Genomic DNA, 25,539 nt, shown 5'->3' with positions numbered 1-25,539 from the left:
CTGGTGAGTTTAGATGCTGAAAAGGCCTTTGACTGTGTAAACTGGACATACCTTTTCATCGTGTTAGAAAAGTTAGGATTCAATGATAGTTCAGTTAAATGCATCAAAGCATTGTACCAGGAACCGACCGCAAGAGTGAGGGTGAATGGGAGTCTATCGGATAGGTTTATATTAGGTCGATCGACTCGACAGGGCTGCTGCTTATCACCCACTCTCTTCGCTATCTTCATGGAGCCCTTGGCCCAAGCAATTAGACAACACCAAGACATCAGGGGAGTAGAGATAAGAGGGTCAGAGCATAAATTGGGTCTATTTGCGGACGACCTGCTGGTATACATAACGCAACCAGACGTAAGTTTTCCGGCTTTGATGGGCTTACTACAGGAATATGGATACTATTCAGGGTATAAAATTAATGTGACGAAGACACAGATCTTGACGTTAAATTACTCACCTCCGAAAAGGCTCAAAGAAAGTTTCAAAATCATATGGGACTCAGACGAAATGAAATACCTGGGGGTATACATCACAAAAGGAATAGACAAATTATACAACGCAAATTATTTACGCACCAACCAAGAAATAAACAAGGATCTGAGGAGGTGGTCACTTATCAACCTAGATTTTAGCTCAAGGATAGAAGTGGTCAAAATGAACATGCTGCCAAGACTGCTGTATCTATTCCAGTCTCTACCTATACAGATACCACAAAATCAATTCAGGGAGTGGGATAAATTGATATCTCGTTTTATTTGGGGAGGGAAAAGACCAAGGGTTAGATTTACAACTATGCAGTTGCCCAAAGAGAGGGGGGGATTGGCAGTGCCCAATCTCGAGGACTATTATTATGCAGCGCAGCTCAGGGCGGTGATATGTTGGTGCGATTCACATTATGAAGCCAGTTGGAGGTTCATAGAAACGGGAGGGCTAACAGGGAGGGAGGGCCTTCAGATCCAGACAATGTTAGGGGATAGGGAACGTTTTAGGACACAGGGGAAATTATTGGATACAATCACTAGATTCACTTTAGACATCTGGAACACTGTAATTAAGAGGCATAAACTGGAAAAGGAAACCAAGGTTCTTAGATGGCTGGCTCATGACAGTAGGTTTCAACCAGGGAAAGATGATTGGAATTTTAAGAGATGGGAGGTTAGGGGTATCACGGCAATATGTACTATAATGGATAAAGGGGTGATACAAACTTTCCAGTGTCTTAAGGACAAGTTTGATTTGGGGGGCAGAGACTATTATAGATATATACAGGTGAAAGATTATTATGATAAGGAAATAAAAATAGACAAATCTGTAGGACGGAACTCGCTGATTCAATTGGTGATTAATGCATACGAAGGGAGGAAAGTGAGGGCCATTTCAGCTTTATACCAAGCACTGCATGAAAACAGGGGAAACTCAACAAATTATATCAAGGATAAGTGGGATAGAGAATTGGAGATAGAGATGACCGAGGAGGAATGGGAAAATGTATGTAGGATTCAGCACTCGGCCACGGCTTCGAGGTTGTGGAGGGAGTTTGGTTGGAAGAATGTCATCCGGTTCTTCATAACACCAAAAGTGAAGGGGATGTATACACCAGAACATAATGACTGCTGGAGACAGTGTGGCCAGGTTGGGGCTGACCATACGCACATATTTTGGAAATGCCCCAAGTTGAAGGTGTACTGGGAAGAAATATGGGGGATATTGAAGAAGATCCTGGGTTATGGAGTGCCTATGACTGGATTGGTGCTGTATTTGGGGAATCTGACGGAGATGAACGTACAAGCTGGAGATCTTTATTTGGTCAAAATCTTGCTTGTCGCTAGTCGGAAAGCTATAACTAGAGCATGGTACAAGGTTGAGCCACCTACAAAAGAACAGTGGTTGAGTGTAGTAGAGGAAATATATGATATGGAAAGGTTCACGTTTATACTGAGGGTGCAAGGGGGGAAACTTGACTCGAGATGGGTGAAATGGATTGAGTATAAGAGAGAGGAACAAATGTAACGTTTATAGGACACCGCACGACCATGAAGCCTGCAAGAGATGTTATGTAAATAAGGAGTAGCTCACATGTCACACTGTCATTTTTTCATTTTTTTTTTTTATTTTTTTTTTTTTTATTTTCTATTATTATTTTATTTTTTATTTATATTATTATTTCTGTTTAGTTATTCCGTTTTCTGTTTTATTCAATGGAACTGTGATTATCTGTAATTTGCAAAAATGCCAATAAAAATTTAAGTAAAAAAAAAAAAAAAAAAAAACCTGTCTGCTGAGATTTTTGACTAGATCAACCAATCGACAAGCCCGAGAAATTCTTAAAGGCCAATCCAACATGACCAACAGTTATTCCCTTTGTTTCATTCATAAAGGTCTTCTGATGAGAGAGGGGTAATGAATTTACATCCAAAATCCAACGGTTTCGATCCGGGCCGGTTCAAATTCTACCAGGGGCATCTTATTAGAAACTAATCCGGTTATGGAAAATTTGTCTTGTAAATTTGACAAACAAAAATGAAGTTTGAAGCTGGAAACGGATGTTTCAATGTGTAACAAGGGCCACTTTAATCTATCCCAGGTCCCTTGGGACTCTTTTTGAATAAAATGCCATTTGGGTACGTGGCAGATGTGCTGTGATGGCCGAGTGGTTAAGGCGTTGGACTTGAAATCCAATGGGTATTACCCGCGCAGGTTCGAATCCTGCTCACAGCGTTGTATGTTAATATTCCGTGTTGAGTTTTGAGTTTCTTGACATGACATCTGCCCAAACTAGGTGGGTAAGAAGATGTAGTCAAAATCCGATGCTGTTATCGCCGAATATGTTCTAATCTTGCTCACAGCTATTAACTCTAAATCAATCAAAAAATTGTCATTTATATAGGTCAAGGAAATAAAGGATGATAATGAATTTGTGGTTTCACGTTGATACACCTCTATGAAGATGTTTGAACTGATGTTTTATTCTGCGTTTAAGAACTTCTATATTTTCAACGCTTGTCCTCTGGGACCTTTTTTAAAATTTCCCATTGGATTATATTTATTGCCGCTGTGATGGCCGAGAGGTTAAGGCGTTGGACTCGAAATCCAATGGGGTTTCCCCGCGCAGGTTCAAATCCTGCTCACAGCGAATCTATTCAATGGAACCATTCCGTCCTCATTTCATTATCTCAAAGGAGAAATTTAAAGTTGTGGATTCATTCCTTTCCATTTGAACCTCCGCTATGAAGATTGTTAAAACACTTGTTATAGTGGGTATTGAGGACCGTCTTTGTTCACTGCATGTGATTGGGAAACTTTTGCCAATAAAATCTGGGTTCACCCCAAAAATATGAATGTGTTATGAAGCAGTGTTTAAGGCATTAGACTCGAAAACTCAGTGGGAATAGCGAAAGCTCAAATACTTCACATATACCTGTCTGCTGAGATTTTTGACTAGATCAACCAATCGACAAGCCCGAGAAATTCTTAAAGGCCAATCCAACTTGACCAACAGTTATTCCCTTTGTTTCATTCATAAAGGTCTTATGATGAGAGAGGGGTAATGAATTTACATCCAAAATCCAACGGTTTCGATCCGGGCCGGTTCAAATTCTACCAGGGGCATCTTATTAGAAACTAATCCGGTTATGGAAAATTTGTCTTGTAAATTTGACAAACAAAATTGAAGTTTGAAGCTGGAAACGGATGTTTCAATGCGTAACAAGGGCCACTTTAATCTATCCCAGGTCCCTTGGGACTCTTTTTGAATAAAATGCCATTTGGGTACGTGCCCAATGTGCTGTGATGGCCGAGTGGTTAAGGCGTTGGACTTGAAATCCAATGGGTGTTACCCGCGCAAGTTCAAATCCTGCTCACAGCGTTGTATGTTAATTTTCCGTGTTGAGTTTTGAGTTTCTTGACATGACATCTGCCCAAACTAGGTGGGTAAGAAGATGTAGTCAAAATCCGATGCTGTTATCGCCGAATATGTTCTAATCATGCTCACAGCTATTAACTCTAAATCAATCAAAAAATTGTCATTTATATAGGTCAAGGAAATAAAGGATGATAATGAATTTGTGGTTTCACGTTGATACACCTCTATGAAGATGTTTGAACTGATGTTTTATTCTGCGTTTAAGAACTTATATATTTTCAACGCTTGTCATGAGGGACTTTTTTTCAAATTTCCCATTGGTTTACATGTATTGATGCTGTGGTGGCCGAGAGGTTAAGGTGTTGGACTCGAAATCCAATGGGGTTTCCCCGCGCCGGTTCGAATCCTGCTCACAGCGATTCTTTTCAATGGAACCATTCCGTCCTCATTTGATTATCTCAAAGGAGAAATTTAAAGTTGTGGATTCATTCCTTTCCATTTGAACCTCCGCCATGAAGATTGTTAAAACACTTGTTATACTGGGTATTGAGGACCGTCTTTGTTCACTGCATGTGATTGGGAAACTTTTGCCAATAAAATCTGGGTTCACACCAAAAATATGAATGTGTTATGAAGCAGTGTTTAAGGCATTAGACTCGAAAACTCAGTGGGAATAGCGAAAGCTCAAATACTTCACATAAACCTGTCTGCTGAGATTTTTGACTAGATCAACCAATCGACAAGCCCGAGAAATTCTTAAAGGCCAATCCAACATGACCAACAGTTATTCCCTTTGTTTCATTCATAAAGGTCTTCTGATGAGAGAGGGGTAATGAATTTACATCCAAAATCCAACGGTTTCGATCCGGGCCGGTTCAAATTCTACCAGGGGCATCTTATTAGAAACTAATCCGGTTATGGAAAATTTGTCTTGTAAATTTGACAAACAAAAATGAAGTTTGAAGCTGGAAACGGATGTTTCAATGTGTAACAAGGGCCACTTTAATCTATCCCAGGTCCCTTGGGACTCTTTTTGAATAAAATGCCATTTGGGTACGTGGCAGATGTGCTGTGATGGCCGAGTGGTTAAGGCGTTGGACTTGAAATCCAATGGGTATTACCCGCGCAGGTTCAAATCCTGCTCACAGCGTTGTATGTTAATATTCCGTGTTGAGTTTTGAGTTTCTTGACATGACATCTGCCCAAACTAGGTGGGTAAGAAGATGTAGTCAAAATCCGATGCTGTTATCGCCGAATATGTTCTAATCTTGCTCACAGCTATTAACTCTAAATCAATCAAAAAATTGTCATTTATATAGGTCAAGGAAATAAAGGATGATAATGAATTTGTGGTTTCACGTTGATACACCTCTATGAAGATGTTTGAACTGATGTTTTATTCTGCGTTTAAGAACTTCTATATTTTCAACGCTTGTCCTCTGGGACCTTTTTTAAAATTTCCCATTGGATTTTATTTATTGCCGCTGTGATGGCCGAGAGGTTAAGGCGATGGACTCGAAATCCAATGGGGTTTCCCCGCGCAGGTTCAAATCCTGCTCACAGCGAATCTATTCAATGGAACCATTCCGTCCTCATTTGATTATCTCAAAGGAGAAATTTAAAGTTGTGGATTCATTCCTTTCCATTTGAACCTCCGCTATGAAGATTGTTAAAACACTTGTTATAGTGGGTATTGAGGACCGTCTTTGTTCACTGCATGTGATTGGGAAACTTTTGCCAATAAAATCTGGGTTCACCCCAAAAATATGAATGTGTTATGAAGCAGTGTTTAAGGCATTAGACTCGAAAACTCAGTGGGAATAGCGAAAGCTCAAATACTTCACATATACCTGTCTGCTGAGATTTTTGACTAGATCAACCAATCGACAAGCCCGAGAAATTCTTAAAGGCCAATCCAACTTGACCAACAGTTATTCCCTTTGTTTCATTCATAAAGGTCTTATGATGAGAGAGGGGTAATGAATTTACATCCAAAATCCAACGGTTTCGATCCGGGCCGGTTCAAATTCTACCAGGGGCATCTTATTAGAAACTAATCCGGTTATGGAAAATTTGTCTTGTAAATTTGACAAACAAAAATGAAGTTTGAAGCTGGAAACGGATGTTTCAATGTGTAACAAGGGCCACTTTAATCTATCCCAGGTCCCTTGGGACTCTTTTTGAATAAAATGCCATTTGGGTACGTGTCAAGTGTGCTGTGATGGCCGTGTGGTTAAGGAGTTGGACTTGAAATACTGTGGGTATTGCCCGAGCAGGTTCAAATCCTGCTCACAGCGTTGTATGTTAATATTCCGTGCTGAGTTTTGAGTTTCTTGACATAACATCTGCCCAAACTAGGTGGGTAAGAAGATGTAGTCAAAATCCGATGCTGTTATCGCCGAATATGTTCTAATCTTGCTGACAGCTATTAACTCTAAATCAATCAAAAAATTGTCATTTATATAGGTCAAGGAAATAAAGGATGATAATGAATTTGTGGTTTCACGTTGATACACCTCTATGAAGATGTTTGAACTGATGTTTTATTCTGCGTTTAAGAACTTCTATATTTTCAACGCTTGTCCTCTGGGACCTTTTTTAAAATTTCCCATTGGATTTTATTTATTGCCGCTGTGATGGCCGAGTGGTTAAGGCGTTGGACTTGAAATCCAATGGGTATTACCCGCGCAGGTTCAAATCCTGCTCACAGCGTTGTATGTTAATATTCCGTGTTGAGTTTTGAGTTTCTTGACATGACATCTGCCCAAACTAGGTGGGTAAGAAGATGTAGTCAAAATCCGATGCTGTTATCGCCGAATATGTTCTAATCTTGCTGACAGCTATTAACTCTAAATCAATCAAAAAATTGTCATTTATATAGGTCAAGGAAATAAAGGATGATAATGAATTTGTGGTTTCACGTTGATACACCTCTATGAAGATGTTTGAACTGATGTTTTATTCTGCGTTTAAGAACTTCTATATTTTCAACGCTTGTCCTCTGGGACCTTTTTTAAAATTTCCCATTGGATTTTATTTATTGACGCTGTGATGGCCGAGAGGTTAAGGCGATGGACTCGAAATCCAATGGGGTTTCCCCGCGCAGGTTCAAATCCTGCTCACAGCGAATCTATTCAATGGAACCATTCCGTCCTCATTTGATTATCTCAAAGGAGAAATTTAAAGTTGTGGATTCATTCCTTTCCATTTGAACCTCCGCTATGAAGATTGTTAAAACACTTGTTATACTGGGTATTGAGGACCGTCTTTGTTCACTGCATGTGATTGGGAAACTTTTGCCAATAAAATCTGGGTTCACACCAAAAATATGAATGTGTTATGAAGCAGTGTCTAAGGCATTAGACTCGAAAACTCAGTGGGAATAGCGAAAGCTCAAATACTTCACATATACCTGTCTGCTGAGATTTTTGACTAGATCAACCAATCGACAAGCCCGAGAAATTCTTAAAGGCCAATCCAACTTGACCAACAGTTATTCCCTTTGTTTCATTCATAAAGGTCTTATGATGAGAGAGGGGTAATGAATTTACATCCAAAATCCAACGGTTTCGATCCGGGCCGGTTCAAATTCTACCAGGGGCATCTTATTAGAAACTAATCCGGTTATGGAAAATTTGTCTTGTAAATTTGACAAACAAAATTGAAGTTTGAAGCTGGAAACGGATGTTTCAATGCGTAACAAGGGCCACTTTAATCTATCCCAGGTCCCTTGGGACTCTTTTTGAATAAAATGCCATTTGGGTACGTGCCCAATGTGCTGTGATGGCCGAGTGGTTAAGGCGTTGGACTTGAAATCCAATGGGTGTTACCCGCGCAAGTTCAAATCCTGCTCACAGCGTTGTATGTTAATTTTCCGTGTTGAGTTTTGAGTTTCTTGACATGACATCTGCCCAAACTAGGTGGGTAAGAAGATGTAGTCAAAATCCGATGCTGTTATCGCCGAATATGTTCTAATCATGCTCACAGCTATTAACTCTAAATCAATCAAAAAATTGTCATTTATATAGGTCAAGGAAATAAAGGATGATAATGAATTTGTGGTTTCACGTTGATACACCTCTATGAAGATGTTTGAACTGATGTTTTATTCTGCGTTTAAGAACTTATATATTTTCAACGCTTGTCATGAGGGACTTTTTTTCAAATTTCCCATTGGTTTACATGTATTGATGCTGTGGTGGCCGAGAGGTTAAGGCGTTGGACTCGAAATCCAATGGGGTTTCCCCGCGCCGGTTCGAATCCTGCTCACAGCGATTCTTTTCAATGGAACCATTCCGTCCTCATTTGATTATCTCAAAGGAGAAATTTAAAGTTGTGGATTCATTCCTTTCCATTTGAACCTCCGCCATGAAGATTGTTAAAACACTTGTTATACTGGGTATTGAGGACCGTCTTTGTTCACTGCATGTGATTGGGAAACTTTTGCCAATAAAATCTGGGTTCACACCAAAAATATGAATGTGTTATGAAGCAGTGTTTAAGGCATTAGACTCGAAAACTCAGTGGGAATAGCGAAAGCTCAAATACTTCACATAAACCTGTCTGCTGAGATTTTTGACTAGATCAACCAATCGACAAGCCCGAGAAATTCTTAAAGGCCAATCCAACATGACCAACAGTTATTCCCTTTGTTTCATTCATAAAGGTCTTCTGATGAGAGAGGGGTAATGAATTTACATCCAAAATCCAACGGTTTCGATCCGGGCCGGTTCAAATTCTACCAGGGGCATCTTATTAGAAACTAATCCGGTTATGGAAAATTTGTCTTGTAAATTTGACAAACAAAAATGAAGTTTGAAGCTGGAAACGGATGTTTCAATGTGTAACAAGGGCCACTTTAATCTATCCCAGGTCCCTTGGGACTCTTTTTGAATAAAATGCCATTTGGGTACGTGGCAGATGTGCTGTGATGGCCGAGTGGTTAAGGCGTTGGACTTGAAATCCAATGGGTATTACCCGCGCAGGTTCAAATCCTGCTCACAGCGTTGTATGTTAATATTCCGTGTTGAGTTTTGAGTTTCTTGACATGACATCTGCCCAAACTAGGTGGGTAAGAAGATGTAGTCAAAATCCGATGCTGTTATCGCCGAATATGTTCTAATCTTGCTCACAGCTATTAACTCTAAATCAATCAAAAAATTGTCATTTATATAGGTCAAGGAAATAAAGGATGATAATGAATTTGTGGTTTCACGTTGATACACCTCTATGAAGATGTTTGAACTGATGTTTTATTCTGCGTTTAAGAACTTCTATATTTTCAACGCTTGTCCTCTGGGACCTTTTTTAAAATTTCCCATTGGATTTTATTTATTGCCGCTGTGATGGCCGAGAGGTTAAGGCGATGGACTCGAAATCCAATGGGGTTTCCCCGCGCAGGTTCAAATCCTGCTCACAGCGAATCTATTCAATGGAACCATTCCGTCCTCATTTGATTATCTCAAAGGAGAAATTTAAAGTTGTGGATTCATTCCTTTCCATTTGAACCTCCGCTATGAAGATTGTTAAAACACTTGTTATAGTGGGTATTGAGGACCGTCTTTGTTCACTGCATGTGATTGGGAAACTTTTGCCAATAAAATCTGGGTTCACCCCAAAAATATGAATGTGTTATGAAGCAGTGTTTAAGGCATTAGACTCGAAAACTCAGTGGGAATAGCGAAAGCTCAAATACTTCACATATACCTGTCTGCTGAGATTTTTGACTAGATCAACCAATCGACAAGCCCGAGAAATTCTTAAAGGCCAATCCAACTTGACCAACAGTTATTCCCTTTGTTTCATTCATAAAGGTCTTATGATGAGAGAGGGGTAATGAATTTACATCCAAAATCCAACGGTTTCGATCCGGGCCGGTTCAAATTCTACCAGGGGCATCTTATTAGAAACTAATCCGGTTATGGAAAATTTGTCTTGTAAATTTGACAAACAAAAATGAAGTTTGAAGCTGGAAACGGATGTTTCAATGTGTAACAAGGGCCACTTTAATCTATCCCAGGTCCCTTGGGACTCTTTTTGAATAAAATGCCATTTGGGTACGTGTCAAGTGTGCTGTGATGGCCGTGTGGTTAAGGAGTTGGACTTGAAATACTGTGGGTATTGCCCGAGCAGGTTCAAATCCTGCTCACAGCGTTGTATGTTAATATTCCGTGCTGAGTTTTGAGTTTCTTGACATAACATCTGCCCAAACTAGGTGGGTAAGAAGATGTAGTCAAAATCCGATGCTGTTATCGCCGAATATGTTCTAATCTTGCTGACAGCTATTAACTCTAAATCAATCAAAAAATTGTCATTTATATAGGTCAAGGAAATAAAGGATGATAATGAATTTGTGGTTTCACGTTGATACACCTCTATGAAGATGTTTGAACTGATGTTTTATTCTGCGTTTAAGAACTTCTATATTTTCAACGCTTGTCCTCTGGGACCTTTTTTAAAATTTCCCATTGGATTTTATTTATTGCCGCTGTGATGGCCGAGTGGTTAAGGCGTTGGACTTGAAATCCAATGGGTATTACCCGCGCAGGTTCAAATCCTGCTCACAGCGTTGTATGTTAATATTCCGTGTTGAGTTTTGAGTTTCTTGACATGACATCTGCCCAAACTAGGTGGGTAAGAAGATGTAGTCAAAATCCGATGCTGTTATCGCCGAATATGTTCTAATCTTGCTGACAGCTATTAACTCTAAATCAATCAAAAAATTGTCATTTATATAGGTCAAGGAAATAAAGGATGATAATGAATTTGTGGTTTCACGTTGATACACCTCTATGAAGATGTTTGAACTGATGTTTTATTCTGCGTTTAAGAACTTCTATATTTTCAACGCTTGTCCTCTGGGACCTTTTTTAAAATTTCCCATTGGATTTTATTTATTGACGCTGTGATGGCCGAGAGGTTAAGGCGATGGACTCGAAATCCAATGGGGTTTCCCCGCGCAGGTTCAAATCCTGCTCACAGCGAATCTATTCAATGGAACCATTCCGTCCTCATTTGATTATCTCAAAGGAGAAATTTAAAGTTGTGGATTCATTCCTTTCCATTTGAACCTCCGCTATGAAGATTGTTAAAACACTTGTTATACTGGGTATTGAGGACCGTCTTTGTTCACTGCATGTGATTGGGAAACTTTTGCCAATAAAATCTGGGTTCACACCAAAAATATGAATGTGTTATGAAGCAGTGTCTAAGGCATTAGACTCGAAAACTCAGTGGGAATAGCGAAAGCTCAAATACTTCACATATACCTGTCTGCTGAGATTTTTGACTAGATCAACCAATCGACAAGCCCGAGAAATTCTTAAAGGCCAATCCAACTTGACCAACAGTTATTCCCTTTGTTTCATTCATAAAGGTCTTATGATGAGAGAGGGGTAATGAATTTACATCCAAAATCCAACGGTTTCGATCCGGGCCGGTTCAAATTCTACCAGGGGCATCTTATTAGAAACTAATCCGGTTATGGAAAATTTGTCTTGTAAATTTGACAAACAAAAATGAAGTTTGAAGCTGGAAACGGATGTTTCAATGTGTAACAAGGGCCACTTTAATCTATTCCAGGTCCCTTGGGACTCTTTTTGAATAAAATGCCATTTGGGTACGCGCCCCATGTGCTGTGATGGCCGAGTGGTTAAGGCGTTGGACTTGAAATCCAATGGGTGTTACCCGCGCAAGTTCAAATCCTGCTCACAGCGTTGTATGTTAATTTTCCGTGTTGAGTTTTGAGTTTCTTGACATGACATCTGCCCAAACTAGGTGGGTAAGAAGATGTAGTCAAAATCCGATGCTGTTATCGCCGAATATGTTCTAATCATGCTCACAGCTATTAACTCTAAATCAATCAAAAAATTGTCATTTATATAGGTCAAGGAAATAAAGGATGATAATGAATTTGTGGTTTCACGTTGATATACCTCTATGAAGATGTTTGAACTGATGTTTTATTCTGCGTTTAAGAACTTCTATATTTTCAACGCTTGTCATCAGGGACTTTTTTTCAAATTTCCCATTGATTTACATGTATTGACGCTGTGGTGGCCGAGAGGTTAAGGCGTTGGACTCGAAATCCAATGGGGTTTCCGCGCAGGTTCAAATCATGCTCACAGCGTTTCTTTTCAATGGAACCATTCCGTCCTCATTTGATTATCTCAAAGGAGAAATTTAAAGTTGTGGATTCATTCCTTTCCATTTGAACCTCCGCCATGAAGATTGTTAAAACACTTGTTATACTGGGTATTGAGGACCGTCTTTGTTCACTGCATGTGATTGGGAAACTTTTGCCAATAAAATCTGGGTTCACACCAAAAATATGAATGTGTTATGAAGCAGTGTTTAAGGCATTAGACTCGAAAACTCAGTGGGAATAGCGAAAGCTCAAATACTTCACATAAACCTGTCTGCTGAGATTTTTGACTAGATCAACCAATCGACAAGCCCGAGAAATTCTTAAAGGCCAATCCAACATGACCAACAGTTATTCCCTTTGTTTCATTCATAAAGGTCTTCTGATGAGAGAGGGGTAATGAATTTACATCCAAAATCCAACGGTTTCGATCCGGGCCGGTTCAAATTCTACCAGGGGCATCTTATTAGAAACTAATCCGGTTGTGGAAAATTTGTCTTGTAAATTTGACAAACAAAAATGAAGTTTGAAGCTGGAAACGGATGTTTCAATGTGTAACAAGGGCCACTTTAATCTATCCCAGGTCCCTTGGGACTCTTTTTGAATAAAATGCCATTTGGGTACGTGTCAATTGTGCTGTGATGGCCGTGTGGTTAAGGCGTTGGACTTGAAATACAGTGGGTATTCCCCGAGCAGGTTCAAATCCTGCTCACAGCGTTGTATGTTAATTTTCCGTGCTGAGTTTTGAGTTTCTTGACATGACATCTGCCCAAACTAGGTGGGTAAGAAGATGTAGTCAAAATCCGATGCTGTTATCGCCGAAAATGTTCTAATCATGCTCACAGCTATTAACTCTAAATCAATCAAAAAAATGTCATTTATATAGGTCAAGGAAATAAAGGATGATAATGAATTTGTGGTTTCACGTTGATACACCTCTATGAAGATGTTTGAACTGATGTTTTATTCTGAGTTTAAAGGAGCATTTCACCGGTGGAGGCGTGAATATGTATTGCAATTGGGTCCTATATGTAGTCGAATAATAAAATAAAATTCTACTTTGGTGCAGTCTTGACCGAGAAAAGGCAGAAAGTGACTTTTTGGCGCTTGTGGATTGAAGACAACAACTCCCACCATGCACAGCTTCGCTGGCGGCCACTCCCGCTGATCATCTCCGCCTATCGGACACCTCCTTGTTCCATCTACTAATGGAACAAATCAGCGTGGAGCTTGAACCGACGTCACTAGAGTAGTGACGCTTGCACAGAAGCATACGGCCGACATCTTCCTTTATTCTGGGTGGAAATAGTAACATAGTTACGCAATTAAATGCGTTTATGTAAACATTTTTAGCGAGAAATGTGCATTTTAATTTCATAATGTTCGCTCGTTGAATGTGAAGGATGTTTGATTTGATAGTTATGACGAAGAGGGAACGCTCCATTCACTTGCATGGACAGCGTCTCTGGTTGCTAAGCAACCTCAACGTCTTGGCGGACTATCTGCTGATCAACACTACGAATGCTGGAAACACACCAGACACACCATGTGAAGTTATTTAACCCGATTATTGTTATTTATATCCGACATTATTTAATCTAACCCGATCTAAACTCTATCATGCACCCAAACACGGCGGCATTTGGGTTTCCTACCTCGGACTCCTAAATCCAGCGCAGCCACAGGCGCGTTGGCGCGTTGAACCATTTTTGTGACACACAATGATCAAGCTTCAAGTTAAGCACGTTACACGCGTTTGGTGTGGCCGTAGCCCGTGTCCACCAAAAGCGTCTTTTTATGCGGTTTCACCCAAAAAATCGGCTTCGTGTGGACGGGGCCAAGAAGGCGAACACACGTCACCAAGACGGGGAGACAGCGCCAGGCGACTTACGCCACTATCTGCCAATGGATCGTGGATGCCTGGGCTGATATAACAGTCTCAACTGTGGTCTAAGCTTTCACGAAGGCAGGAATAATCACTGAACTGCCAGGCAACAGCAGCGACACTGACTCGGATAATGACGAGAGGGATCCGGGCATGTTGGATGCCGTACTCGCCCAACTGTTTAATTCGGACACACAAGAATTCGAGGGATTCGTAGACGGGGAATGAACTGAAAAAGTGAGCTTATTGTTGAGAGATATTGATATTGATGAGATATTGTTAATATGCACATTAACGTTTGAACATCGTTACCATGGGAGTGACCGGAGTTGTCAGAACGCTTAATAAAGTTTGACTTTATCTGACTGTTTTGTTGACATTCCCTTTAGCACAGCTCGGTCTGGTCGATGCATAACGCAACCCCAGTCAAACGTTTGACTGCAGTATCTTCTATTCTATGCGCCCTATAATCCGGTGCGCCCTATACATGAAAACAGTTCTAAAATAGGCCATTCATTGAAGGTGCGCTTGATAATCCGGTGTGCCGTATAGTGCGGAAAATACGGCAGCCCTCGTCTATTTCTTTCGAAATGGTGAACTTTTGCATGGAGCCATCTTCTATGTCAGATCGAGTACCCTCCGCCAATGTAGGCCTACTTCAGTTTTATCAACAGCCTCTGTTATCTTAGCTTCAGACGCTGTGGATGTTAGTTTCTGCTGGTGAAGTCCCACCCACTGGCACTGCTCTAATAGGTCTGTAGCGTCAGTGGGTCCCACCCCCTAGAGGGGGGTGGGACTAGTGGTTGTAGTCGTACGAGAATCATCCCCTCTTACACTTCCTATTTTCTTGTACGCAAAAATCGTCATATTGCGTCATAAAAAACAGGAAGTGTTGGAGATCGATACGGATCTCTCCAGTCTCTCCAGAAAATAAGGAAATGATGCTAGACCATTCAAAAATATGCGGGGGGTTCTAAAAATACAAAGCTTATGTGAAATGGGTGAAGTTGCCCTTTAAGAACTTCTATATTTTCAACGCTTGTCATCAGGGACTTTTTTTCAAATTTCCCATTGGTTTACGTGTATTGACGCTGTGATGGCCGAGAGGTTAAGGCGTTGGACTCGAAATCCAATGGGGTTTCCCCGCGCAGGTTCGATTCCTGCTCACAGCGATTCTTTTCAATGGAACCATTCCGTCCTCATTTGATTATCTCAAAGGAGAAATTTAAAGTTGTGGATTCATTCCTTTTCATTTGAACCTCCGCTATGAAGATTATTAAAACACTTGTTTTACTGGGTATTGAGGACCGTCTTTGTTCACTGCATGTGATTGGGAAACTTTTGCCAATAAAATCTGGGTTCACACCAAAAATATGAATGTGTTATGAAGCAGTGTTTAAGGCATTAGACTCGAAAACTCAGTGGGAATAGCGAAAGCTCAAATACTTCACATATACCTGTCTGCTGAGATTTTTGACTAGATCAACCAATCGACGAGCCCGAGAAATTCTTAAAGGCCAATCCAACTTGACCAACAGATATTCCCTTTATTTCATTCATAAAGGTCTTATGATGAGAGAGGGGTAATGAATTTACATCCAAAATCCAACGGTTTCGATCCGGGCCGGTTCAAATTCTACCAGGGGCATCTTATTAGAAACTAATCCGGTTATGGAAAATTTGTCTTGTAAATTTGACAAACAAAATTGAAGTTTGAAGCTGGAAACGGATGTTTCAATGCGTAACAAGGGCCACTTTAATCTATCCCAGGTCCCTTGGGACTCTTTTTGAATAAAATGCCATTTGGGTACGTGCCCAATGTGCTGTGATGGCCGAGTGGTTAAGGCGTTGGACTTGAAATCCAATGGGTGTTACCCGCGCAAGTTCAAATCCTGCTCACAGTGTTGTATGTTAATATTCCGTGCTGAGTTTTGAGTTTCTTGACATGACATCTGCCCAAACTAGGTGGGTAAGAAGATGTAGTCAAAATCCGATGCTGTTATCGCCGAAAATGTTCTAATCATGCTCACAGCTATTAACTCTAAATCAATCAAAAAAATGTCATTTATATAGGTCAAGGAAATAAAGGTTGATAATGAATTTGTGGTTTCACGTTGATACACCTCTATGAAGATGTTTGAACTGATGTTTTATTCTGAGTTTAAGAACTTCTATATTTTCAACGCTTGTCATCAGGGACTTTTTTTCAAATTTCCCATTGGTTTACATGTATTGACGCTGTGATGGCCGAGAGGTTAAGGCGTTGGACTCGAAATCCAATGGGGTATCCCCGCGCAGGTTCGATTCCTGCTCACAGCGATTCATTTCAATGGAACCATTCCGTCCTCATTTGATTATCTCAAAGGAGAAATTTAAAGTTGTGGATTCATTCCTTTTCATTTGAACCTCCGCTATGAAGATTATTAAAACACTTGTTATACTGGGTATTGAGGACCGTCTTTGTTCACTGCATGTGATTGGGAAACTTTTGCCAATAAAATCTGGGTTCACACCAAAGATATGAATGTGTTATGAAGCAGTGTCTAAGGCATTAGACTCGAAAACTCAGTGGGAATAGCGAAAGCTCAAATACTTCACATATACCTGTCTGCTGAGATTTTTGACTAGATCAACCAATCGACAAGCCCGAGAAATTCTTAAAGGCCAATCCAAGTTGACCAACAGTTATTCCCTTTGTTTCATTCATAAAGGTCTTATGATGAGAGAGGGGTAATGAATTTACATCCAAAATCCAACGGTTTCGATCCGGGCCGGTTCAAATTCTACCAGGGGCATCTTATTAGAAACTAATCCGGTTATGGAAAATTTGTCTTGTAAATTTGACAAACAAAAATGAAGTTTGAAGCTGGAAACGGATGTTTCAATGCGTAACAAGGGCCACTTTAATCTATCCCAGGTCCCTTGGGACTCTTTTTGAATAAAATGCCATTTGGGTACGTGTCAAATGTGCTGTGATGGCCGAGTGGTTAAGGCGTTGGACTTGAAATCCAATGGGTATTACTCGCGCAGGGTCAAATCCTGCTCATAGCGTTGTATGTTAATATTCCGTGTTGAGTTTTGAGTTTCTTGACATGACATCTGCCCAAACTAGGTGGGTAAGAAGATGTAGTCAAAATCCGATGCTGTTATCGCCGAATATGTTCTAATCTTGCTCACAGCTATTAACTCTAAATCAATCAAAAAATTGTCATTTATATAGGTCAAGGAAATAAAGGATGATAATGAATTTGTGGTTTCACGTTGATACACCTCTATGAAGATGTTTGAACTGATATTTTATTCTGCGTTTAAGAACTTCTATATTTTCAACGCTTGTCCTCTGGGACCTTTTTTAAAATTTCCCATTGGATTTTATTTATTGCCGCTGTGATGGCCGAGAGGTTAAGGGGTTGGACTCGAAATCCAATGGGGTTTCCCCGCGCAGGTTCAAATCCTGCTCACAGCGAATCTATTCAATGGAACCATTCCGTCCTCATTTGATTATCTCAAAGGAGAAATTTAAAGTTGTGGATTCATTCCTTTCCATTTGAACCTCCGCTATGAAGATTGTTAAAACACTTGTTATACTGGGTATTGAGGACCGTCTTTGTTCACTGCATGTGATTGGGAAACTTTTGCCAATAAAATCTGGGTTCACACCAAAAATATGAATGTGTTATGAAGCAGTGTCTAAGGCATTAGACTCGAAAACTCAGTGGGAATAGCGAAAGCTCAAATACTTCACATATACCTGTCTGCTGAGATTTTTGACTAGATCAACCAATCGACAAGCCCGAGAAATTCTTAAAGGCCAATCCAACTTGACCAACAGTTATTCCCTTTGTTTCATTCACAAAGGTCTTATGATGAGAGAGGGGTAATGAATTTACATCCAAAATCCAACGGTTTCGATCCGGGCCGGTTCAAATTCTACCAGGGGCATCTTATTAGAAACTAATCCGGTTATGGAAAATTTGTCTTGTAAATTTGACAAACAAAATTGAAGTTTGAAGCTGGAAACGGATGTTTCAATGCGTAACAAGGGCCACTTTAATCTATCCCAGGTCCCTTGGGACTCTTTTTGAATAAAATGCCATTTGGGTACGTGCCCAATGTGCTGTGATGGCCGAGTGGTTAAGGCGTTGGACTTGAAATTCAATGGGTGTTACCCGCGCAAGTTCAAATCCTGCTCACAGCGTTGTATGTTAATTTTCCGTGTTGAGTTTTGAGTTTCTTGACATGACATCTGCCCAAACTAGGTGGGTAAGAAGATGTAGTCAAAATCCGATGCTGTTATCGCCGAAAATGTTCTAATCATGCTCACAGCTATTAACTCTAAATCAATCAAAAAAATGTCATTTATATAGGTCAAGGAAATAAAGGATGATAATGAATTTGTGGTTTCACGTTGATACACCTCTATGAAGATGTTTGAACTGATGTTTTATTCTGAGTTTAAGAACTTCTATATTTTCAACGCTTGTCATCAGGGACTTTTTTTCAAATTTCCCATTGGTTTACATGTATTGACGCTGTGATGGCCGAGAGGTTAAGGCGTTGGACTCGAAATCCAATGGGGTTTCCCCGCGCAGGTTCGATTCCTGCTCACAGAGATTCTTTTCAATGGAACCATTCCGTCCTCATTTGATTATCTCAAAGGAGAAATTTAAAGTTGTGGATTCATTCCTTTCCATTTGAACCTCCGCTATGAAGATTATTAAAACACTTGTTATACTGGGTATTGAGGACCGTCTTTGTTCACTGCATGTGATTGGGAAACTTTTGCCAATAAAATCTGGGTTCACACCAAAAATATGAATGTGTTATGAAGCAGTGTTTAAGGCATTAGACTCGAAAACTCAGTGGGAATAGCGAAAGCTCAAATACTTCACATATACCTGTCTGCTGAGATTTTTGACTAGATCAACCAATCGACAAGCCCGAGAAATTCTTAAAGGCCAATCCAACTTGACCAACAGATATTCCCTTTGTTTCATTCATAAAGGTCTTATGATGAGAGAGGGGTAATGAATTTACATCCAAAATCCAACGGTTTCGATCCGGGCCGGTTCAAATTCTACCAGGGGCATCTTATCAGAAACTAATCCGGTTATGGAAAATTTGTCTTGTAAATTTGACAAACAAAAATGAAGTTTGAAGCTGGAAACGGATGTTTCAATGTGTAACAAGGGCCACTTTAATCTATCCCAGGTCCCTTGGGACTCTTTTTGAATAAAATGCCATTTGGGTACGTGTCAAATGAGCTGTGATGGCCGTGTGGTTAAGGCGTTGGACTTGAAATACAATGGGAATTGCCCGAGCAGGTTCAAATCCTGCTCACAGAGTTGTATGTTAGTATTCCGTGCTGAGTTTTGAGCTTCTTGACATGACATCTGCCCAAACTAGGTGGGTAAGAAGATGTAGTCAAAATCCGATGCTGTTATCGCCGAAAATGTTCTAATCATGCTCACAGCTATTAACTCTGAATCAATCAAAAAATTGTCATTTATATAGGTCAAGGAAATAAAGGATGATAATGAATTTGTGGTTTCACGTTGATACACCTCTATGAAGATGTTTGAACTGATGTTTTATTCTGCGATTAAGAACTTCTATATTTTCAACGCTTGTCATCAGGGACTTTTTTTCAAATTTCCCATTGGTTTACATGTATTGACGCTGTGATGGCCGAGAGGTTAAGGCGTTGGACTCGAAATACAATGGGGTTTCCCCGCGCAGGTTCGAATCCTGCTCACAGAGATTCTTTTCAATGGAACCATTCCGTCCTCATTTGATTATCTCAAAGGAGAAATTTAAAGTTGTGGATTCATTCCTTTCCATTTGAACCTCCGCTATGAAGATTGTTAAAACACTTGTTATACTGGGTATTGAGGACCGTCTTTGTTCACTGCATGTGATTGGGAAACTTTTGCCAATAAAATCTGGGTTCACACCAAAGATATGAATGTGTTATGAAGCAGTGTCTAAGGCATTAGACTCGAAAACTCAGTGGGAATAGCGAAAGCTCAAATACTTCACATATACCTGTCTGCTGAGATTTTTGACTAGATCAACCAATCGACAAGCCCGAGAAATTCTTAAAGGCCAATCCAAGTTGACCAACAGTTATTCCCTTTGTTTCATTCATAAAGGTCTTATGATGAGAGAGGGGTAATGAATTTACATCCAAAATCCAACGGTTTCGATCCGGGCCGGTTCAAATTCTACCAGGGGCATCTTATTAGAAACTAATCCGGTTATGGAAAATTTGTCTTGTAAATTTGACAAACAAAAATGAAGTTTGAAGCTGGAAACGGATGTTTCAATGCGTAACAAGGGCCACTTTAATCTATCCCAGGTCCCTTGGGACTCTTTTTGAATAAAATGCCATTTGGGTACGTGTCAAATGTGCTGTGATGGCCGAGTGGTTAAGGCGTTGGACTTGAAATCCAATGGGTATTACTCGCGCAGGTTCAAATCCTGCTCATAGCGTTGTATGTTAATATTCCGTGTTGAGTTTTGAGTTTCTTGACATGACATCTGCCCAAACTAGGTGGGTAAGAAGATGTAGTCAAAATCCGATGCTGTTATCGCCGAATATGTTCTAATCTTGCTCACAGCTATTAACTCTAAATCAATCAAAAAATTGTCATTTATATAGGTCAAGGAAATAAAGGATGATAATGAATTTGTGGTTTCACGTTGATACACCTCTATGAAGATGTTTGAACTGATATTTTATTCTGCGTTTAAGAACTTCTATATTTTCAACGCTTGTCCTCTGGGACCTTTTTTAAAATTTCCCATTGGATTTTATTTATTGCCGCTGTGATGGCCGAGAGGTTAAGGGGTTGGACTCGAAATCCAATGGGGTTTCCCCGCGCAGGTTCAAATCCTGCTCACAGCGAATCTATTCAATGGAACCATTCCGTCCTCATTTGATTATCTCAAAGGAGAAATTTAAAGTTGTGGATTCATTCCTTTCCATTTGAACCTCCGCTATGAAGATTGTTAAAACACTTGTTATACTGGGTATTGAGGACCGTCTTTGTTCACTGCATGTGATTGGGAAACTTTTGCCAATAAAATCTGGGTTCACACCAAAAATATGAATGTGTTATGAAGCAGTGTCTAAGGCATTAGACTCGAAAACTCAGTGGGAATAGCGAAAGCTCAAATACTTCACATATACCTGTCTGCTGAGATTTTTGACTAGATCAACCAATCGACAAGCCCGAGAAATTCTTAAAGGCCAATCCAAGTTGACCAGCAGTTATTCCCTTTGTTTCATTCATAAAGGTCTTATGATGAGAGAGGGGTAATGAATTTACATCCAAAATCCAACGGTTTCGATCCGGGCCGGTTCAAATTCTACCAGGGGCATCTTATTAGAAACTAATCCGGTTATGGAAAATTTGTCTTGTAAATTTGACAAACAAAAATGAAGTTTGAAGCTGGAAACGGATGTTTCAATGCGTAACAAGGGCCACTTTAATCTATCCCAGGTCCCTTGGGACTCTTTTTGAATAAAATGCCATTTGGGTACGTGTCAAATGAGCTGTGATGGCCGTGTGGTTAAGGCGTTGGACTTGAAATACAATGGGTATTGCCCGAGCAGGTTCAAATCCTGCTCACAGCGTTGTATGTTAATATTCCGTGCTGAGTTTTAAGTTTCTTGACATGACATCTGCCCAAACTAGGTGGGTAAGAAGACGAGTCAAAATCCGATGCTGTTATCGCCGAAAATGTTCTATTCTTGCTTACAGCTATTAACTCTAAATCAATCAAAAAATTGTCATTTATATAGGTCAAGGAAATAAAGGATGATAATGAATTTGTGGTTTCACGTTGATACACCTCTATGAAGATGTTTGAACTGATGTTTTATTCTGCGTTTAAGAACTTCTATATTTTCAACGCTTGTCATCTGGGACTTTTTTTCAAATTGCCCATTGGTGAACATGAATTGACGCTGTGATGGCTGAGAGGTTAAGGCGTTAGACTCGAAATCCAATGGGGTTTTCCCGCGTAGGTTCAAATCCTGCATATAGCGAATTATTTAAATGGAACCAATCCGTCCTCATTTGATTATCTCAAAGGAGAAATTTAAAGTTGTGGATTCATTCCTTTACATTTGAACCTCCGCTATGAAGATTGTTAAAACACTTGTTATACTGGGTATTGAGGACCGTCTTTTGTCACTGCATGTAATTGGGAACTTTGCCAATAAAATCCGGGTTTACTCCAAAAATATGAATGTGTTATGAAGCAGTGTTTAAGGCATTAGACTCGAAAACTCAGTGGGAATAGCGAAAGCTCAAATACTTCATATATACCTGTCTGCTGAGATTTTTAACTAGATCAACCAATCGACAAGCCCTAGCGATTCTTAAAGGCCAATCCAACTTGACCAACAGATGTTCCCTTTGTTTCATTCATAAAGGTCTTATGATGAGAGAGGGGTGGTGAATTTACATCCAAAATCCAACGGTTTCGATCCGGGCCGGTTCAAATTCTACCAGGGGCATCTTATTAGAAACTAATCCGGTTATGGAAAATTTGTCTCGTAAATTTGCCAAACAAAAATGAAGTTTGAAGCTGGAAACGGATGTTTCAATGTGTGACAAGGGCCACTTTAATCTATCCCAGTTCCCTTGGGACTCTTTTTTTGAATAAAATGCCATTTGGGTACTTATCAAATGTGCTGTGGTGGTCAAGTGGTTAAGGTGTTGGACTTGAAATCCAATGGATGTTACCCGTGCCGGTTCAAATGCTGCTCACAGCGTTGTATGTTAATATTCCGTGATGAGTTTTGAGTTTCTTGACATGACATCTGCCCAAACTTGGTGGGTAAGAAGATGTAGTCAAAATCCCATGCTGTTATCGCCGAAAATGTTCTAATCTTGCTCACAGCTATTAACTCTAAATCAATCAAAAAAATTGTCATTTATATAGGTCAAGGAAATAAAGGATGATAATGAATTTGTGGTTTCACGTTGATACACCTCTATGAAGATGTTTGAACTGATGTTTTATTCTGCGTTTAACAACTTCTATATTTTCAACGCTTGTCCTCTGGGACCTTTTTTAAAATTTCCCATTGGATTTTATTTATTGCCGCTGTGATGGCCGAGAGGTTATGGCGTTGGACTCGAAATCCAATGGGGTTTCCCCACGCAGGTTCAAATCCTGCTCACAGCGAACTACATCAATGGAACCATTCCGTCCTCATTTGATTATCTCAAAGGAGAAATTTAAAGTTGTGGATTCATTCCTTTGCTTTTGAACCTCCGCTATGAAGATTGTTAAAACACTTGTTATACTGGGTATTGAGGACCGTCTTTGTTCACTGCATGTGATTGGGAAACTTTTGCCAATAAAATTTGGGTTTACACCAAAAATATGAATGTGTTATGAAGCAGTGTTTAAGGCATTAGACTCGAAAACTCAGTGGGAATAGCGAAAGCTCAAATACTTCACATATACCTGTCTGCTGAGATTTTTGACTAGATCAACCAATCGACAAGCCCGAGCAATTCTTAAAGGCCAATCCAACTTGACCAACAGATATTACCTTTGTTTCATTCATAAAGGTCTTATGATGAGAGAGGGGTAATGAATTTACATCCAAAATCCAACGGTTTCGATCCGGGCCGGTTCAAATTCTACCAGGGGCATCTTATTAGAAACTTATCCGGTTATGGAAATTTTTTATCATGTTTGCTTACGTCTTGTAAATTTCACAAACAAAACTGATGTTTGAAGCTGGAAACAGATGTTTCAATGAGTCACAAGGGCCACTTTAATCTATCCCAGGTCCCTTGGGACTCTGTTTGAATAAATCGTACCTGTCACTGAATGGACTGCCTAACAGTTCCTAACAAAGTCCTAACAAGTCCTAACAGTTCCTAACAAAGTCCTAACAAGTCCTAACAAAGTCCTAACAAGTCCTAAAAGTTCCTAACAAAGTCCTAACAGTTCCTAACAAAGTCCTAACAAGTCCTAACAAAGTCCTAACAAGTCCTAACAAAGTCCTAACAAGTCCTAACACAGGCTCCAAACCAGTGGGGCAAAAGAGCCAATCAGATCCCGAGAAATCTCTGGGTCGACGGACGTGACAGGTCCCATTCACCACCTTCGGACGACTACAGTGTTATCTTTCTCAGAAACCTTTGACGCTAATTTATCAGGTATACTTTTAGCGATTTACAGGAAGCTTGATGAAAAAGCCATCATAAGTAAGTATACATGCTCTAAAGTGTCTTTATTAGTGGTGTTTGTGTGATATGCGAGTAGTCCGTACGCGTTACAAATGCTTTAAAAATGTTTCCCAAACAATGCTAATCGAAGCAATCTCTGCTGTTATCTATCCCGTATATATGCTATGATTAAACAGGGAAATCGGGAAATCGCTGCTTTTACTATACTGTGGTACATGCGTTATGTCAGGGGTATGCATATCCTACTATTTCTGAAATCTTGATCGGACTATAAACCGTGCCTTTTTTCCCCATTTTTCGAATCTGCGGTTTATATAACGGTGCGGCTAATCTATGGATTTTTACAGCTAACGTCCACTCGGAAAATTAGTATTCGAAGTTTAAATCAGTAAGCCTACACATCATTCCATTTAGCTGCTGCGGTTTATGCTCCGGTGCGCCTTATAGTGCGGAAAATACGCTATATAGTTTTACTTACAAGGTACACATCTTGCTACTGGAAACATTGGACCCGAAGCTTGTATGTGTTTTAATTATGTGTTTATTATAATTGATAATGCCTCATTTGCATTCCGTCTTAAATGTTTTATATTGTTTTATATGTGTGTGTGTGTGTGTGTGTGTGTGTGTGTGTGTGTGTGTGTGTGTGTGTGTGTGTGTGTGTGTGTGTGTGTGTGTGTGTGTGTGTGTGTATTTATATGCGTATATATATGTGTATGTATATGTAGTGTGCTGTCTATGTGGACCTTCCTGTGTCTTGAATAAAGTTATAATAATAATAATACTTGAATGATCCGTGATGAAGTAGTCTAAGCCAGGATATTTACAGCTTTTGCCTAATAACAGCTGTTTTTCATGTCCTTATCTTTAGAAATGACGAAGACTGGGAAACCAGACTCACACTGGGCAGGTGTGATGACCCTGTATGCTCAGGGGAAATATAAATTTTCCACAGGCCAGAGACCGGGAGGCAGGAGATGGAGGGCGGTAATACAGCGTATTAATGCTTGTCCCTTGACCCCCGTGTTCAATCAAACTCCCCGCAAATATGATATTTTTGGGAAAAAGATCAACTGTGAGTGCGGATATCATGAGGTAGGTGGTATTATACAACAATTGAGTTATATGGAATGTTTCATTTGTTTCAGATTTGACAACAGACATCCCATGAATTGTAATATCCCAGGACATTCCCAGTCTGACTTTTCAATACAATAATCTGGTGTTTTAAGGTTAATTAGTTGACAGTAGAATTGTTGTATAAAAGGAATTGATGCTTATGTACTCGGCCTCCGGCCTTGTGTCTACGGCCAAACAACACCCGGTGGTATATCCATTACAAACACCACTCATGCTATATTGCTTAAACATTTTTATCTGTGATACAAATGTACTGGAAAAAGGTTGTATTTGATGTCAGTGTCTAACAGTG

General features: G+C 39.9%; 31 non-coding genes across 31 annotated transcripts; all 31 read left to right on the top strand.

The window, feature by feature from the left end:
* The first annotated feature begins 2,633 nt into the window (after positions 1 to 2,633).
* Positions 2,634 to 2,715, top strand: trnas-uga (transfer RNA serine (anticodon UGA)). The gene has a single exon. It is a non-coding gene; the product is annotated as a tRNA-Ser (tRNA).
* Positions 2,716 to 3,048: 333 nt separating this feature from the next.
* trnas-cga (transfer RNA serine (anticodon CGA)) lies at positions 3,049 to 3,130 on the top strand. Its single transcript has one exon. It is a non-coding gene; the product is annotated as a tRNA-Ser (tRNA).
* Positions 3,131 to 3,780: 650 nt separating this feature from the next.
* Positions 3,781 to 3,862, top strand: trnas-uga (transfer RNA serine (anticodon UGA)). The gene has a single exon. It is a non-coding gene; the product is annotated as a tRNA-Ser (tRNA).
* Positions 3,863 to 4,195: 333 nt separating this feature from the next.
* On the top strand, positions 4,196 to 4,277 carry trnas-cga (transfer RNA serine (anticodon CGA)). The gene has a single exon. It is a non-coding gene; the product is annotated as a tRNA-Ser (tRNA).
* A 650-nt stretch (positions 4,278 to 4,927) lies between these two features.
* Positions 4,928 to 5,009, top strand: trnas-uga (transfer RNA serine (anticodon UGA)). The gene has a single exon. It is a non-coding gene; the product is annotated as a tRNA-Ser (tRNA).
* Positions 5,010 to 5,342: 333 nt separating this feature from the next.
* trnas-cga (transfer RNA serine (anticodon CGA)) lies at positions 5,343 to 5,424 on the top strand. The gene has a single exon. It is a non-coding gene; the product is annotated as a tRNA-Ser (tRNA).
* A 1,065-nt stretch (positions 5,425 to 6,489) lies between these two features.
* trnas-uga (transfer RNA serine (anticodon UGA)) lies at positions 6,490 to 6,571 on the top strand. Its single transcript has one exon. It is a non-coding gene; the product is annotated as a tRNA-Ser (tRNA).
* Positions 6,572 to 6,904: 333 nt separating this feature from the next.
* On the top strand, positions 6,905 to 6,986 carry trnas-cga (transfer RNA serine (anticodon CGA)). The gene has a single exon. It is a non-coding gene; the product is annotated as a tRNA-Ser (tRNA).
* Positions 6,987 to 7,636: 650 nt separating this feature from the next.
* Positions 7,637 to 7,718, top strand: trnas-uga (transfer RNA serine (anticodon UGA)). Its single transcript has one exon. It is a non-coding gene; the product is annotated as a tRNA-Ser (tRNA).
* A 333-nt stretch (positions 7,719 to 8,051) lies between these two features.
* On the top strand, positions 8,052 to 8,133 carry trnas-cga (transfer RNA serine (anticodon CGA)). Its single transcript has one exon. It is a non-coding gene; the product is annotated as a tRNA-Ser (tRNA).
* Positions 8,134 to 8,783: 650 nt separating this feature from the next.
* Positions 8,784 to 8,865, top strand: trnas-uga (transfer RNA serine (anticodon UGA)). Its single transcript has one exon. It is a non-coding gene; the product is annotated as a tRNA-Ser (tRNA).
* Positions 8,866 to 9,198: 333 nt separating this feature from the next.
* trnas-cga (transfer RNA serine (anticodon CGA)) lies at positions 9,199 to 9,280 on the top strand. The gene has a single exon. It is a non-coding gene; the product is annotated as a tRNA-Ser (tRNA).
* A 1,065-nt stretch (positions 9,281 to 10,345) lies between these two features.
* Positions 10,346 to 10,427, top strand: trnas-uga (transfer RNA serine (anticodon UGA)). The gene has a single exon. It is a non-coding gene; the product is annotated as a tRNA-Ser (tRNA).
* Positions 10,428 to 10,760: 333 nt separating this feature from the next.
* On the top strand, positions 10,761 to 10,842 carry trnas-cga (transfer RNA serine (anticodon CGA)). Its single transcript has one exon. It is a non-coding gene; the product is annotated as a tRNA-Ser (tRNA).
* A 650-nt stretch (positions 10,843 to 11,492) lies between these two features.
* trnas-uga (transfer RNA serine (anticodon UGA)) lies at positions 11,493 to 11,574 on the top strand. Its single transcript has one exon. It is a non-coding gene; the product is annotated as a tRNA-Ser (tRNA).
* Positions 11,575 to 11,907: 333 nt separating this feature from the next.
* On the top strand, positions 11,908 to 11,987 carry trnas-cga (transfer RNA serine (anticodon CGA)). The gene has a single exon. It is a non-coding gene; the product is annotated as a tRNA-Ser (tRNA).
* Positions 11,988 to 12,637: 650 nt separating this feature from the next.
* Positions 12,638 to 12,719, top strand: trnas-uga (transfer RNA serine (anticodon UGA)). Its single transcript has one exon. It is a non-coding gene; the product is annotated as a tRNA-Ser (tRNA).
* Positions 12,720 to 14,977: 2,258 nt separating this feature from the next.
* On the top strand, positions 14,978 to 15,059 carry trnas-cga (transfer RNA serine (anticodon CGA)). Its single transcript has one exon. It is a non-coding gene; the product is annotated as a tRNA-Ser (tRNA).
* Positions 15,060 to 15,709: 650 nt separating this feature from the next.
* Positions 15,710 to 15,791, top strand: trnas-uga (transfer RNA serine (anticodon UGA)). The gene has a single exon. It is a non-coding gene; the product is annotated as a tRNA-Ser (tRNA).
* Positions 15,792 to 16,124: 333 nt separating this feature from the next.
* trnas-cga (transfer RNA serine (anticodon CGA)) lies at positions 16,125 to 16,206 on the top strand. The gene has a single exon. It is a non-coding gene; the product is annotated as a tRNA-Ser (tRNA).
* Positions 16,207 to 16,856: 650 nt separating this feature from the next.
* trnas-uga (transfer RNA serine (anticodon UGA)) lies at positions 16,857 to 16,938 on the top strand. The gene has a single exon. It is a non-coding gene; the product is annotated as a tRNA-Ser (tRNA).
* Positions 16,939 to 17,271: 333 nt separating this feature from the next.
* On the top strand, positions 17,272 to 17,353 carry trnas-cga (transfer RNA serine (anticodon CGA)). The gene has a single exon. It is a non-coding gene; the product is annotated as a tRNA-Ser (tRNA).
* Positions 17,354 to 18,003: 650 nt separating this feature from the next.
* On the top strand, positions 18,004 to 18,085 carry trnas-uga (transfer RNA serine (anticodon UGA)). The gene has a single exon. It is a non-coding gene; the product is annotated as a tRNA-Ser (tRNA).
* A 333-nt stretch (positions 18,086 to 18,418) lies between these two features.
* trnas-cga (transfer RNA serine (anticodon CGA)) lies at positions 18,419 to 18,500 on the top strand. Its single transcript has one exon. It is a non-coding gene; the product is annotated as a tRNA-Ser (tRNA).
* A 650-nt stretch (positions 18,501 to 19,150) lies between these two features.
* On the top strand, positions 19,151 to 19,232 carry trnas-uga (transfer RNA serine (anticodon UGA)). Its single transcript has one exon. It is a non-coding gene; the product is annotated as a tRNA-Ser (tRNA).
* A 333-nt stretch (positions 19,233 to 19,565) lies between these two features.
* On the top strand, positions 19,566 to 19,647 carry trnas-cga (transfer RNA serine (anticodon CGA)). Its single transcript has one exon. It is a non-coding gene; the product is annotated as a tRNA-Ser (tRNA).
* A 650-nt stretch (positions 19,648 to 20,297) lies between these two features.
* trnas-uga (transfer RNA serine (anticodon UGA)) lies at positions 20,298 to 20,379 on the top strand. The gene has a single exon. It is a non-coding gene; the product is annotated as a tRNA-Ser (tRNA).
* Positions 20,380 to 20,712: 333 nt separating this feature from the next.
* trnas-cga (transfer RNA serine (anticodon CGA)) lies at positions 20,713 to 20,794 on the top strand. The gene has a single exon. It is a non-coding gene; the product is annotated as a tRNA-Ser (tRNA).
* Positions 20,795 to 21,444: 650 nt separating this feature from the next.
* Positions 21,445 to 21,526, top strand: trnas-uga (transfer RNA serine (anticodon UGA)). Its single transcript has one exon. It is a non-coding gene; the product is annotated as a tRNA-Ser (tRNA).
* A 332-nt stretch (positions 21,527 to 21,858) lies between these two features.
* On the top strand, positions 21,859 to 21,940 carry trnas-cga (transfer RNA serine (anticodon CGA)). The gene has a single exon. It is a non-coding gene; the product is annotated as a tRNA-Ser (tRNA).
* A 1,066-nt stretch (positions 21,941 to 23,006) lies between these two features.
* trnas-cga (transfer RNA serine (anticodon CGA)) lies at positions 23,007 to 23,088 on the top strand. Its single transcript has one exon. It is a non-coding gene; the product is annotated as a tRNA-Ser (tRNA).
* Positions 23,089 to 25,539: the final 2,451 nt, after the last annotated feature.

This window comes from Gadus morhua, chromosome 1 (genome assembly GCF_902167405.1).
Source record: "Gadus morhua chromosome 1, gadMor3.0, whole genome shotgun sequence".
Classification (NCBI taxonomy): domain Eukaryota; kingdom Metazoa; phylum Chordata; class Actinopteri; order Gadiformes; family Gadidae; genus Gadus; species Gadus morhua.
Note: the sequence above shows the minus strand (reverse complement) of the source record. Positions and strands in the feature narration are given on the sequence as shown.